The sequence below is a fragment of the Phoca vitulina genome, unplaced genomic scaffold, assembly GCF_004348235.1.
Source record: "Phoca vitulina isolate PV1807 unplaced genomic scaffold, GSC_HSeal_1.0 scaffold57, whole genome shotgun sequence".
In the NCBI taxonomy this organism is placed as follows: domain Eukaryota; kingdom Metazoa; phylum Chordata; class Mammalia; order Carnivora; family Phocidae; genus Phoca; species Phoca vitulina.
In genome coordinates this window covers 1,414,411-1,430,007 of record NW_022589760.1, presented here as the reverse complement: position 1 = coordinate 1,430,007, position 15,597 = coordinate 1,414,411, and positions in this window count along the sequence as shown.

The window sequence follows — 15,597 nt, the reverse complement described above, 5'->3', positions numbered from 1 at the left end:
GCTCTAGCCATGTGTGTCTATCTGGTGCACCACTGTGATGTAAATTTCCCGAGTTCCCAATAATAGCTTTTGATGTTTTGGTTATGCTAAATCATATCACGTTTAAATCAGAATAGTTTGTGGTTGACCTTTTACATTTCCTGTTCCTCCAAACTACTTCTTTCTTTGAGAGTATCTTTCTACCAATACATGTCAGTCTAGGGTAATTGTTTCACTAACATGATCTACAAGATATGAAGAACCCAGCATTCTACTCTGCTAGACACGGTGGCATGGCAGGGAGAAAATAAGTTATTTTCTTTATTGTCTAGTCATTTACAATACATCTGGCATGATAAGATCTATACCTTCTAAACAGTTAAGAAAGTATGAGACGGAGCTTTTCAGAACAATTTAAGAAGGAGAGCAAGAATTCTACATATGATCTCAGAGAACTTCTCTCTTTCAAAAGCCAACAGTGAATCAGAATCAGCCTACCAATTTTGCTGAGAGATACCACAAATCCCTGATTTCCCAAAGATACTTGTTTTCTGTCTCCTTAAGATCAAGTTCAGTGGCATATAACAGAACATCCCAAAATGGCATGATTTAAACAAAGTAGAAGTAGGCAGTCCAGGCAGTCCAGTCAATTGACCCTTGCACCTACCTTTCTGCTCCACCATCCTCAGTATGCAGTTTCCATTCTCAAGGTCATTTCATGATCTGAGCTAACTCCAGTTCTAGCCATCATGTTCATATTCGACTGGCGTCGCAAAGAAGCTGAGCAGGACAAAAGGCCACCCTCTATCTTTTAGGGAGACTTTAACTTACATGTTATAAGCCAGAACTTAGCCACATGGCCAAATGCAGCTTCAAAGGAGATTGGTAATCGTCTTTGATCTGGGCGCATTACCACACCAAATGAAATCATGATTCTGTTACTGAGAAAGAAAGAGAAGTTACGCTGGGGGAGGCAACTGCCAATGCTGGCCACACCTAGTTATTTGTTATAGGATCTAGAATCTCTATTATTAAAGTCATCCCTTTTGTATTCATTGCTGTCTTTCAAAATCTCTGAATGTAAATATACTACTTGAAAAATGGTAAAACTTTAACAAATTAAGACCCATTTTTATATGATCACAAACCAGTTTATATGACGAACTTTTTTCTCTGAAGAAGGTGACCATAAGTAAAGAAAATAAAAAACACTAATGGGGAAACAAATAAAAGATATGTTAAGGGAAAGTATCCACAGGACTCTGTGAAGTCAAGGCACTACAGGTTGAAAGGCTGAGGGTAGGAAGAGCCAAAACCAATTTTGCTTACTTCACAATTTTGCTGAGGACTAACCCCACATGTCTAGGTTGATACAATGGTATGAAATTGCTGTAGTCTGTAGATCAGGCCCAAAGATAGTATGTCACAAAGCAAATAATTTCATTAACTACTATCTTTTGTAAGGCTTTTATTCATTTTTCATTTTTATCAGCAAAGAGGGGAGGTGATTCTAAAAGATTTAGAACTGGTTGGAAAAAGGACAGAAGAAAAACTTTCCAATAACTATAGCTCTTCTACTGGAATCAAAGTAGAGCACCATTTTGAAGAAAAGTATGGGGACAGTTTTTTCTTTTCAAAAACCATTATGAGTTTTTGGAGTAAGACCTTTACAAAATGAATATTATTCATCAAAGAGGTTTTGTTTTGACAGACTTAAATTGACTAGTGAAAGTTCATCTTCTACATTAGGGGGAATCAAAATGTGTCTAGTAGAGCAAATTTCATGACACATCATACACAGAGCAGATGTGAGAATCTGAGGCCAGAAAAAACAAGTTTTATTTTACTGTCACCCAGGGAAATTTCCCTTTTCTTTCAAGTAGCCAATAATCCACACTTATTTTTCTAAATCTTCATTTTTTGCACTATTAATGGATCCCATCCATCATCCCTATGAATATGGCTTTGGAGATATAAAAGGCTGTAACCAATTTATAGACCAATCCCAGGAGTATAAACCTTTATATTCAGAGAAACTTGGATGACTATTTAGGCCACCAGAGAAAAAATAAAAAAAAATTTATTAGTTTGAAACTTATTTACAGTCTTCGGGCCAACCAACACAAATTGATTCCCTACAGCACATTCATTGTGGGTAGTCAATGAATATTAACCAACATTCCCCAGTGTTCTGACTCAGTGTTATATTTAGGCATCTTAAGAATGAAGCCCACTTCAAATACTGAGAGATTTCTTCACAGAAATTCCACTTGTCTTGATATTGGGTCCAATTTTTTTCTAAAACTTGTTTTTCTAGTGTCTACATTTTATTAATGAACTAATCCTTCCCTCTGAGTTTATAAAAAGTTTTACGGAAAACACTGAGAAATGTTTTCATCTGAGAGTATTGCTACCATAGTCTCAGATATTTTGACTTTGGGGGATTGAGAGAGGGGGAAGGAAAGCTGATCTGTTTTAGCTTTTCCTCAAAGCCCTCAAATGCTTGCCCTTCCAGTTTCTGTTTAGATAATAATTAAATGGTCTATAGGAACTGAGAAAAAAAACACCTTGCAACATAGAAAATTGAAATTTATCTTTCATCAAGCATTCAGGTATTACCCTCCAGGTGTCTAATTTCACATGCCAAAGCATGTTGTTTTAAAAACTAGAATGATTCAACATCTCATAACTTTTCTTACGTATTTCTCTACATTTCACACCTTATTCCAAAGTGCTCAATGGGAATACATGTTACTCACAAAAGAAGGGCTATTTTTCATTTTATAGAGTAGGAAGTCTAGACCATATTTTCAGACATAAAATTTATAGAATTAAAAGTTTCATTCTGTGTCGTCTTTGAAAAATGAGCAATCCTGCTCCGAAGGTCACATTCCTACCCCATACAGAAGTAGCCCTTGTCTTCTATTATCCAACCCCCAGGAAAAGATTTCTATACTAAAATAGAGAAAAAGACCTCAGACTTCTTTGTTATACAAAGCCTAAGATCAATAGACTTACTGTGCTCCCTACTGGCAAAATTGAGAGCTACAACCACATCAAAAATTTATTCGACAAAAGCCTTACAGACCTAGGAATTTTAAATTTGTTTATGATGCCCAGAAACAGGATATCTTGCCATTTGAGTTCAAAAATTACCAAAAAAAGACTATTCATTAGCCTGAGAGCAGAAGTAGTGAAGTCAGAGCACCTCCTGGTTAAGCTGAATATGAATTCATATACTAGTGCCATTTCACATTATTGTCAGTGTTACTAGCTATTCACTAGGCTCTGATCAAACCATATCTAAACATAGCCTGATCCAGTGGTTCTCAAACTTTAGTCTGCATCAGAGCTCCCAGGGTGCCTATTTAAAAATGTACAGTCTTAGATCTAAGGCCCAGAAATTCTGATTCTGCAGGTTTGTGATGAAACTCTGGGATCTGCATTTTATCAGTTCTTCCTGTCCCTGGTGATTCTGATGCAAATAGCTCAAAGAATACATTTTTAATAACATTGACATATTCTTTGCAAAACACCTTAATAGTGTGGTCAGAATAATTAGTGACTTACATGTCAACAACACCACCATCAGAAATACGATCTCCCTGATGGGACTGAAGGAATGCCACCCAATTCCTTCTCACACATACTAGCTCTCTGCCTCTACCTGCCTTACCAGCTCCTGTTAAGTGCCTAACCAAAGGAGAACATTTTTAATTAATAATAATAACAACAATAATAATGGACATTTATTGTTTTCTTCTTCCCCACCACAAAGTACTTTTCTTATACAGGTTTTCCCTGCTATCCAAAAGTAGAGGATTCCTATGAAATCTTTCATAAGCCCAAATGACATAAAGAAAAGAAATTTGTTTATATGGAAAAATTTTTGAGCATTCCCAGACCAAAAAGTAACTTTTTATAGGCTTTTCTGATACCTTAAGACACATCTTGCTAATGGATGCACAACATAAATGGAAATAAAACACCGATGCTCACAGACACAGTTCAACCTATGGCAACTTGATGCTGAGATGCTAAGTGAATTTCTTTCAGTTAGTGAAAACAGGTAGCAATATAGCTCTTTCTTAAAAGCAAAGGGGCATAGTGTGAACTTTTTAAAAGCAGGGGAGGGACGCCTGGATGGCTCAGTTGGTTGAGCATCAGACTCTTGGTTTCTGCTCAGGTCATGATCTTGGGGTCTTGAGATCAAGTCCTATGTCAGGTTCACCCTCAGTGCAAGTCTGCTTGGGATTCTTTCCCTCTTCCTCTCCCTCCCTTTCTTCCTCTCCCTCCCCCTCTGCCCTTCCCCACCCTCTGGTGCACATAAACATGCGCAAGCTCTCTCTCTCTCTCTCTCTCTTTAAAATAAATAAATATTTTTTAAAAAGCAGGAGATACCTATATTAACTTAATCTTCATTAATCCTATGGATGAGTTAGGAACTATTATCATTCTTATTTTACAAATGAAGAAACTGAGACATTGCCCAAGGTCACACACTTTGTAAATGACAGCCAAGATATGAAGGCAGGCAGTTTGGCTCCAAAGCCAATGCATTTAACCACTATGTTATACTAACCGTCTACATTTAAAAGGGAAAGTACTAGCTTTTTTTTCTTTGTTATGATATGACTTTTAGTTTGCTCACTAAGATACAAAATTACAAAATTATTGTAAGGAGAAAAAAGATTTGGTATAGCCCTTTATCAGAAGCTTACTTGATCAAGTTCAATTTAGTATGTGATCATGATAATACCCACTATAATGCTTTTATAATCTTACCGTGTTCCCAGCTAATTCACTGCCTCACTTAAGAGATTTGAAAACTGAAACATTAAGCAAAATTTCCAAGGTCACCACAGAGCTGATGGTGAAACATAATAAAACCTGCTCACCTTCCTCTGTACCCCCAGTTCCTGCATGCTCCCCACTCAGTTCCTCTACACACTGGCCTGATTTGAATAGTGCGGGATCTATAGCCTGGGAATGGTCATGTGTAGAAGATGTAAAAGAACAAATTGTGTATTAAGCAGACTTGGTTGGCATGGCTTTTGGAAAGCATGCTAATGCCTAAAAGACAATAAACAAAATTGAAGACATCAGCCTAGACAAGAGACATGTTTTCTTTACAGTTGTCATAATAAATCTCTCTCTGAACTTTACCTGACATTTAGGTGTAGCAGGTCTTCAAATGCAGACCTTTGATTTTTTTCCCCTATCTTTCTTAACCTCACTTGAAACATCACTATTTCCTTCTCTATATCCCTCTTATAAAATACTTTTAAAGGATCCTGGACATAATAGTATTCTTCTCATGCCCTGTAAAAACAATTTGTGAGATTAAAGCATGTGCAATTCTTTCTAGTTGCAACCGTAAAGAGAAAGAAGTCACCAGGAGCTGATTATATTCATGGGCAACTGTAAGTTCCCCTTAGAGCTTACCAGGACCTGAGAGCAACTTATAAGAAGAAGCTGCATTCACTATCCTGAGTCATCATCATACCGAATTCCAGGGTGTAGGACTCCATTTTTTCCAGCAATCACCATGAGTCTTAATAGTGTGAAGTTATCAAAATTCATGAAATAATGGTAACAGCAGATTTTGATTGATGGCTTTCTCCCCAGACTGCTTTCATGAACCACTGGAAAAGTCACTTTGATAATAAGACATGCTCTGTAATGCCTCTACACTGCTTTTTCCTCTCCTCTTCCTTTACTATAACAAAGCCCCGATCCAAAGGACCTTTCACATTGTATGTGTGAGGTAAGCAAACAGGCAGCCTTATACTAAGCTGCTTAATTATATTCATAGCATTAAAACCAAGAAATAAATAAGTGAATCAATGGAATGAAATACCATTCCTTAACTACTGAATTAGTAAAAATTAAGAAGATTCTCAGTGTTGAGCTGTATATGTGAAAAAAAGGCACTCTGATATAGTAGTAAAGACAGTGTAATTGATGCAGCTATTTTGAGGGCAATTTGGCAATGTCAATCAAGATTAGAACTGCACATACTCTTTGAATAGCTATACTTCAGATGGAAATTTAACCTAAAGATATATACTTGCAATATATATAAAAGATAATTCAAACGGTATTATTGTATTGATTGTGCTGAAAAAAAACCTCAATGATTCAGTGATAGGGCATGGTTAAACAAATTATGTCATATCCCCACTCCGGAACAATACAAAAAAAAAAAAAAAATCTCCATGACCTGATATAGAAAACTCTCCAAGAGGCACATTGTTAAATTGGATAAAAGTAGGCTAAGGAGCAGCTTGTATAATGAAAATAATAGCTAACCAGGCAGAACTTCTGGAATGGCAGGGTAAGGACTTCTGTAAATCCACTCTTCCACTAAAGCAATGCAAATACTGGCAAAATATTAAAAAACAGTTTTTTCAGAAATATGGAAATTCATCAAAGCCTGAAACAATCTGAGGAGCATTTAATCAAGAAAAACTATTTAATCTCCGTTAAGAACACTTTACGACATTTTTAACTTGGTCTACTCCCATGTCCCTCTCCCCAGTTCCATAACTGCCTTGAAAAACAGTAGCCCCGTGATGGGTATTAAGGAGGGCACGTATTGCATGGAGCACTGGGTGTTATACGCAAACAATGAATCATGGAACACTACATCAAAAACTAATGAAGTAATGTATGGTGACTAACATAACATAACAAAGTTAAATTAAATTAAAAAAAAAAAAAGAAAAACAGCATACTCACAACCATAGTAGCTGTAAAGAAAACAACAACAGCATTACAGCCACCAGAGGGAGCAGACTGAGTTTGGAGCTCCTCAAAAAGACCCATCTCCAGAACATTGTCATTATTTAACCTGTCTCACACCTCCCTAGAAAGCCCCATTCATAGAGTGTTTTCATTATTGGACCTGACTTGGAGCTTGCTCTATGAGAAATACCTTATCTGTAAAGCATTTATTGAAAAGAATAAGCAGCATGTGATGCAGAGTTGCCAAATTATACTATCTAAAATGCCCTGTTTTCAACAAAAATTGTAAGACTCAAAGAAATAGGAAAATGTGGCCCATATCCGGGGTGGGGGGGGGGATATTCAGTAGAAACTGTTCCTAAAGAAAGCTCAGACATTGGACTTACTAGACAAAGACTTCAAAGGAGCTTTTATAAATATGTTTAAAGAACTAAGGAAAACCATGTCTAAAGAATTAAAGAAAAAGTATGACAATGATACCTCACCATATACAGAATATCAATGAAGGGAAAGATGTTTCTTAAAAGATCCAAATAGAAATTCTGGAGTTGAAAAATACAATAACTGAAATTAAAAATTTACTATAGAAGTGTTCAACAGAAGATTTGAGCTGACAGAAGAAAGAATCAGAGAACCCAAAATAAGTCAATTAAAATTAGCTTGTCTGAGTAACAGAAAGTAAGAAGAATAAAGAAAAGTAAACAGAGCCTCACAGACCTATGAGACACCATCAAACATACCCACATACATATAATGGAAGTTCCAGAAAGGTGAGGGGGCAAAGAAGGGGGCAGAAAGAATATTTAAAGAAATAATGACCCAAAACTCCCCACATTCCAGGAAAAGCTTTAATCTACACATCTAAAAAACTCCAAGTTAGGAAAAGCTAAGGATATATACAACCAGACACATTGTAGTCAAACTGTTGAAAGACAAAGACAAAAAGATTTTTGAAAGCAGCAAGAGAGAAACAACTCATCATGTACAGGGATCCTCTATAAGATTAATAGTGGATTTCTGAACAGAAATTGTGGAAGCCAGAATGCAGTGGAAGCACATATTGAAAATATTGAAATGAAAATATTGTCAACCAAGAACTCTGTATTTGACAAAACTATTCCTCAAAAATTAAGGAAAGATGAAGACATTTGCAATGAACAAAAAAATGAGTTTTTACTAGCAGACCTGCCATATAAGAAATACTCATGGGTGTCCTTCAGTCTGAAATAAAAGGACTAGGCACAAGGAAATAAAAAGCACCAATGAAAGTAACTATGTATGTTAATATAAAAATATACATGAAACTAATGTAACATTGTATGTCAACTATGCTTCAATAAAAAAATATAGTATAAATGCATTGTTTGTAACTTTTGTCCTCTCCTACCTTATTTAAAATATAATTTCATAGAGAAATAATTATAAAACTGTGTGGGTGGAACTAAAGATGTATGAAAGAATAATTTTTATAACAATAATAGCTCAAAGGAATGGAAACAGAATGGAGGTATATTGGAACAAAGAGTCTGTATAGAACTGAAATTAAATTAATATTACTCTGAACTAGATTGTTTTAAAATGATCATTGTAATCCCCAGGGCTACCACTAAGACAATAACTTGAAAAATACATAGTAAAAGAAACAACAATGTAATTTAAATGATACACTTGAAAATATCTATTTATCACAAAAGAAGGAAGTAATGGCAGAGAAGTACAAAAAGACATGAGATATACAGAAAACAAATAACAAAATGGCAGGAGTCAGTCCTTCCTTATCAGTAATTAAATTAAATGTAAATGAAATAAATTCCCCAATTAAAAGACAGAAATTGACAGAATGGATAAAATCAAACGTGATTCAACTATTTTCTATCTACAGGAGACACACCTTTTATTTAAAGATCCACATAGGTTAAACATAAAAGGATGGGGAAAGATATATAAGTAGTATATGCAAAAATATATGCAAACAGGAACCAAAAGAAGACTGGAATAGCTATTATCAATAGCACAAAAAAATAACCTTCAAGACAAAATTATTAGAATCAAAGAGGGAGGGATGCCTGGATGGCTCAGTCAGTTAAGCGTCCGCCTTCGGCTCAGGTCATGATCCCAGGGCCCTGGGATCAAGTCCCGCATCGGGCTCCCTGCTCAGCGGGAAGCCTGCTTCTCCCTCTGCCTGCTGCTCTCCCTGCTTGTGCTCTCCCTCTCTCTCTCTCTCTCTCACAAATAAATAAATAAATAAAATCTTTTAAAAAAAGAATCAAAGAGGGATATTTTATAATGATAAAAGGGTTGAATCAGTGGAAAGAGATAATTTTTAAATTACACACAACTAAGAAAAGAGCCTCAAAATACATAAATGTAAAATTGACATAATTGAAGGGAGAAATAGGCAAGGCAATAATAATAGTTGGATACTTTAATATCCCACATTCAACAATGGATAGAAAAGCTAGGCAGAAGATCAACAAGAATGTAGAAGACATGAACAACACTATCAACCAAATCAGCATAACAGAAATCCACAGAACATTGCACTTAACAGCAGTAGAGTACATATTTTTTTTCAAGTGTACATTACTAAAATCAAGAATGAAAGAGCAGACATCACTATCAAGCTTAGAGAAATAAAAGTATTTCAGGGAATACCATGAACAATTGTATGCATCAAAGTAGATAACCTACAAAAAACAGACAAATTTCTAGAAAGACACAAGGTACCAAAACTAATTCAAAAAGAAATAGAAATCTAAACAGTTTATTAAAAAGTAAAGAGATTGAATTGGTAATCAATACACTTTCCACAAAGAAAAACCCAGGTTCAGATGGTTTCACTGGTTAATTCTATCAAACATTTGAAGAAGAATTAAAACCAATCCTTCACAAACTCATAGGATGGAGCCCCTCACAACTAATTCTATGAAGCCAGTATTATCCAAATTAGACAAAGACATCACAAGAAAGCTACAGACCAGTATTCCTTATGAATATAAGCATAAAAATCAACAAAACCCAGCAAACCTAATTGAGCAATATATAGGAAGGTTAAATACCATGACCACGTGGGATTTAAGGTTGGTTCAATTTATAAAAATCAATCAATGTAAGATACCATTCCAGTTGAAAAAAAGACAAAAACCACATTATAATCTCAATAAACACAGAAAAAGCATTTGACAAAATACAATACCCTTTCATGATAAAAACATTCAACAAACTAGAAATAGAAGGTAATTTCTTAACCTGATAAAAGGCATTTACAAAAACCCACAGGTAACATCATTCTTAATTGTAAAGGACTGAAAGCTCTCCACTAAGACAAGAATATCTGTCCTCGTCATTTTTATTCAACGTTGGATTAGATATTCTAGACAGGGAAATTAGGCAAGAAAATGAAATAAAAGATATTCAGACCAAAAAGTTTTAGATACAACTATCTCTATTTGCATATGACACAATCTTGTATATAGAAAATCCTAAGAAATCCACAAAACAAAACAAAAAGTAGAAGTACACCAAAGCCATAGGATATAAGCTCAATATAGAAAATCAATTGCATTTCTCTACAAAAGCAGTAAACAATCCAAAACTCAAATTAAGGATGTAATTTCATTTACAATAGCATCAAAAGAACGAAATACTTAGAAATAACTTTAACAAACAAAGCAAAAGGCCTGTACACTAATAATTACAAAACTTTACTGAGGGAAGTCAAAGGAGTTATAAATAAATGGACAAGCATTCCATGTTATTGGATTGGAAGACTCAGTATTGTTAAGATAGTAATTCTCCCCAAATTGATCTATAGATTCAACACAATCCCTGATGAAATTCCAGCAGGCCGTTTGCAGAAACTGATATAGAGATCTCAAAGTTCTATGGAAATGCAAGAAATCCAGGAGGGCTAAAACAATCCTGAAAAAAAGAAAAACGGAGGACCCTCACTTCCCAATTTCAAAAGTGACCATAAAGCCATATTTATCAAGAAAGATAATGCAGTACTGGCATAGGGAGAGTCATAATGATCAAGGAGACAGAATTAGCAGTTCAGAAACAAATCCCAATACTTAAAGTCAACTAATTTTTGACAAAGGTATCGAGGCAATTCATTGGGGGAAAAGAATGTTAACTAAATGGTGCTGGGATAACTGGATATGCACATGTAAAAAGATGATCTTAGATCCTTACCTCACGTCATACACAAAAATTTACTATAATTTTTCACAGTTGCATATAAGAGCTAAAAACATATAACACTTTTGGAAAAAAATAGAGGATCTACGGGACCTTAGGTTAGGCTAAGATATGACACCAAAAGCATGGTCCATAAAAGAAAAAAAATGGATAAATTAGACCTCATCAAAATTCAATTTTTTTTACTTTGGAAGATACCATTAAGATAATGAAAGACAAACAAAATTAGGAGAAAGTATTAACTAAGCACATACCTCATAAAGGTCTTGTATCCAGAATACACAAAGAACTCATATAAGTTAATAAAAAATAACCAAGCTTTTTAAATGGACAAAAGACATGAGCAGACTTTCCGCCAAAGATTTACAAATGGCTAATAAGCACATGAAAATATGCTTAACATCATCAGTCATTAGGGAAATGTAAATTAAAACCACAATGAGATACCATTTTGTGCTCAATAGAGTGAGTGCAAGTAAGGCAGACAATTCCAAATGTGAGTGAGAATATAAAGAAATGGGGAGCACCTGAGTGGCTCAGTCGTTAAGTCATGATCTTCTGCTCAGGTCATGATCCCAGATCCTGGAATCGAGCCCCGCATCGGGCTCCCTGCTCCGTGGGAAGCCTGCTTCTCCCTCTCCCACTCCCCCTGCTTGTGTTCCCTCTTTCGCTGTGTCTCTCTCTGTCAAATAAACAAATAAAATCTTTAAAAAAAAAAAAAAGAATATAGAGAAACGGGAACCTTTATCAGATGGTGTTGGGAATGTAAATGGGCACTTTGAAAACAGTTTGGCAGTTCATCAAAACGTTAAACATAAAATTACCATACAACCCAGCAATTCCACTCCTAGGTACCTATTCAAGAGAAATGAAACCCATGTCCACATAATGACTTGCATAGAAATACTCATTGCAGCATTATTCAGAATAGCCGAAAATTGGAAACAACCAAAATGTCCACAAACTGGCAAATAGGGAGATAAATATGGTATATTCATAAAATGAAATACTATTCAGCAATAAAAAGAAATGAACTACTGATATCATGGATGAACCTCCAAAACATTTATAAAGTAAAAGAAGCTGGTTCGCCTGGGTGGCTCAGTCAGTTAAGCGTCTGCCTTTGGCTCAGGTCATGATCTCTGGGTCCTGGGATCGAGCCCCACATCAGGCTCCTGGCTCAGCGGGGGGGTCTGCTTCTCCCTCTCCCTCTCCCCCCTACTCGAGCTCTCTCTCTTTATCTCTGAATAAATAAAATCTTTTTTTAAAAAAGTGAAAGAAGCCAAGCACAAGAGCCCACATATTATATGATTCCATTTATATTAGTTGCCTGGGGTTAGGGGTGGGAACAGGGATTAACTATAAATGAGCATGAGGGACCTCATTGTGGGGATGAAAATGTTCTAAAATAGATTTAAATCATTGAATTGTATACTTGAAATGGGGGGACTTTCTGATAGCCAAAATATATCGCAATAATGTTATTTTTTTAAATTATAGCTAACATATACATAGCACTTAGTATGTACCATGCATTCTGTTGCGTTTAGCATGTAGCACTTCATTTAATCTTTATAACACCCTTATAAAGTAGGCAATATTTATCCCTCTTTCATGAATTAAGAAAGCGAGGCACAGAGAGATGAGGCAACTTGCTGAAGAGCACACAGCCCATAATTAGTAGAGATGGGATCCAAGCCCAGATGGTCTGGCTCCACAATCTACGATCTTAACTAAGGCTTCCACTTGTGAGAGAGAAAAAAAAAATACGTAGATATGCTTGTATATGGCAATATGTGGAAGGATTCACAAGGAACTTTTACCAGTAATTCCCTCTGGGAACTAGGAATGAGGGTGGGCAGGAGAGGGAGACAAATTTATTACTTTATACCACTTTGAACTCTGAATTTTTTAAGCATTTTATAATTCGTGCATTCATTTTGTAGATAAGACACATCATTTTTAAATAAAAACATTGGTTATCTTTGATGTGTCAGATTTTTACATTTTTAATTTTTCCTAAACTTTTTGCTATTTTCTAAGTTCTTCAGGCTGTATCTTCAGGCCAAGTTCTCAAATAATTACCATGACATATTTTCTGTTACATTTCGTTCTGCCAGTGTCAGAGCCCCAGGATGGGGTTGAGGCCAAGAAGGGTAGGGATGGGGGCTGAGGAAGACTTTATCCAGCAGGGCCTGTGTTGCTTGCTCCCCTGCCAGGGCCAGACTGTGACTGGGCCGGATTCAAGACTGCGCTGAGCTGTGGGGGGCAGCTCTGAAATGCAGAGATGCCCTGGGGCACACCCTGAGGTCTGGCCGCCTCAGAAATCGCTGCTATCCTGTAGGGGATCGATCATCTACATGCATGTGCACGTGTGCACACGAACTCATTGAAAAGCAGGGGTTTGGACTTGTGCCTCCAGGATGAGAGTGATTCTGCTTCCAGCCTATGTGCGTGTCTGTGTGGCAGAGGTTGGGTTTTTTGGGTTGTTTTCCACGCGGGATTTAAAGATATTCACAAGGGAATACAGTATGACAACAGCTAAGTGTTGAAGAGTATCTTTACTAACATAGCAAGTATTTGCTTGTAAACTTGGGGAAGCATTCACTGCATGACAAGATGCTTAAAAGAAAATGGACAGGGTTAGGGCACTTGGGTGGGTCCTGGGTCCAGGGTCCTGGGATTGAGCCCTGCATCGGGCTCTGATCTCAGCATGGAGTCTACTTCTCCCTCTGCCTCTGCCACTTCCCAACCCCCCTCAACTCATGCTCTCTCTCTCATAAATAAATAAAACCTTAAAAAAAAAGAAAGAAAACAGATAGGGTTAATGTTTACATTGTGATTAACTCTTTGTAAGCATTTCTTTTGTTTAGTAATGTTGTGGGGGCAGGGAGTAACAACAGGATATTTTTTAAGATTGTATTTATTTATTTGAGAGAAAGAGAGGGAGCAGAGTGGCAGGGAAGGACAAGAGGGAGAGGGAGAAGCAGACTCCCCGCTGAGCAGGGAGCCAGGATGGGACTGGATGCCAGGACCCCGAGATCATGACCTGAGCCGAAGACAGAGGCTTAACTGACTGAGTCACACAGGCGCCCCATAACAAGGTTGTTGTTGTTTTTTTTTAATATGTACTTGTAATTGAATGCTAACACCTTACAAAAGCATATTGTGAGAAAATGGGATACTCTTTTCCATGAAAGCTTCCTTTTTAAAAATTTCATATTCAGTAAAGACTAATTAAAAGATATTTGAAGAAGAATCTTTTTTTTTCATACGTTTCTTCTCTGGCTGTGGGCTAGCATGACATAATCCCCAGAGCCTTTTTGTTATCGAGACACAGAAAAATCCAATGAAAGAAGCCTGGGGCTTCAGAGTCCAACAGATTGAAGTTCAAATCCCAGATCTACTACTAGCTTTGTGATCCTGGGCGGGTTATTTAACCTAATCTTCAGCTTTTTTTGTGGGTTTTTTTCTGAAAAGATGGGATAGCACCACTTCCCCACACAGCTTCATTAACTGCAGCACCTTACACAGTGTCTGGCAATTAGTAAGTGTTCAACAAACATTAGTTCTCTGACCTCCCCTGAGTGGGAGAAAAAAAGACTTTGTGCAAACAGTCTACCTTCTCTTATATGTTAATTTTCCTGCTACCGCAGTACATGACAGAGTGATAATGTGTGGATGCCGTCCCTCATCTCTCCAAATCTCTTCTACCATACCCCAGGTGTGTTTCCCTATGTACGCAATGTAGCTACTCTTCCTTTCCAGCAATGATTCTGAGAAGTTGTATCACCCACTTAAATGCTGCATCCTCTCATTTGTGAACTGATCATCCATATCCAGGCAAGCACCAGAACAGTTTGGTTTGTTTTGAGGATGTTGCTACTAGGCACCTTTCCCAGAAGAGGTGGTGAGGAACTTGGGGGAAAAGTCTTTACAAGTTACTACTTCAGTTGTCTTTATTTTTAAAAGAAAAATGTTGAGGCCATGGTAATGAGACCACCGCCAGATCCCATATGACAGTCTTACCTAAAGAATTTACATTCACGGGATAAATGTAGGGGATGGAGCCAGTGATAAGGAACTCTTAGAGCAACTGACCTATTTCCCCCAAGTCCCACAAACTGTGTTATTCCTGATGAAGGAGCCAGTTCAGATGAGGGCCTACTATGCACGGACTAGATGCTGTAGGAGAAATTTTTGACTTTTGAAAAGTGTTCAGCGTGCTAAGCTTTTGGGTATTGGAGCAGGGAGGAGGATACAAGCAACCCACTGTGTCCAACACACAACTGAAGTGTACAACCAGAGAGCGAGGGGTTAGGCCTTGATGATATCTACACTTAATTCCTCCAAGGTCAGGGGCACCTGGGTGGCCCAGTCGGTTAAGCATCTGCCTTCGGCTCAGGTCATGATCACAGGGTCCTGGGATCCAGCCCTGCATCAGGCTCCCTGCTCAGTGGGAAGTCTGCTTCTCCCTCTGCTCCTTCTCTCTCTCTCAAATAAATAAATAAAATTTAAAAAAAAAATAATTCCTCCAAGGTCAGCATAATCTAAGAGCAGAAAGCCAAGTGCAAGCCTTTGGGGAAAGCCACACTTGAAAAGTAGGAGGAAATTAAAACAGTAAAGTAAACTACAAAGAGCAGTAAAAGGGAAAGAAAGCAGGATATCACA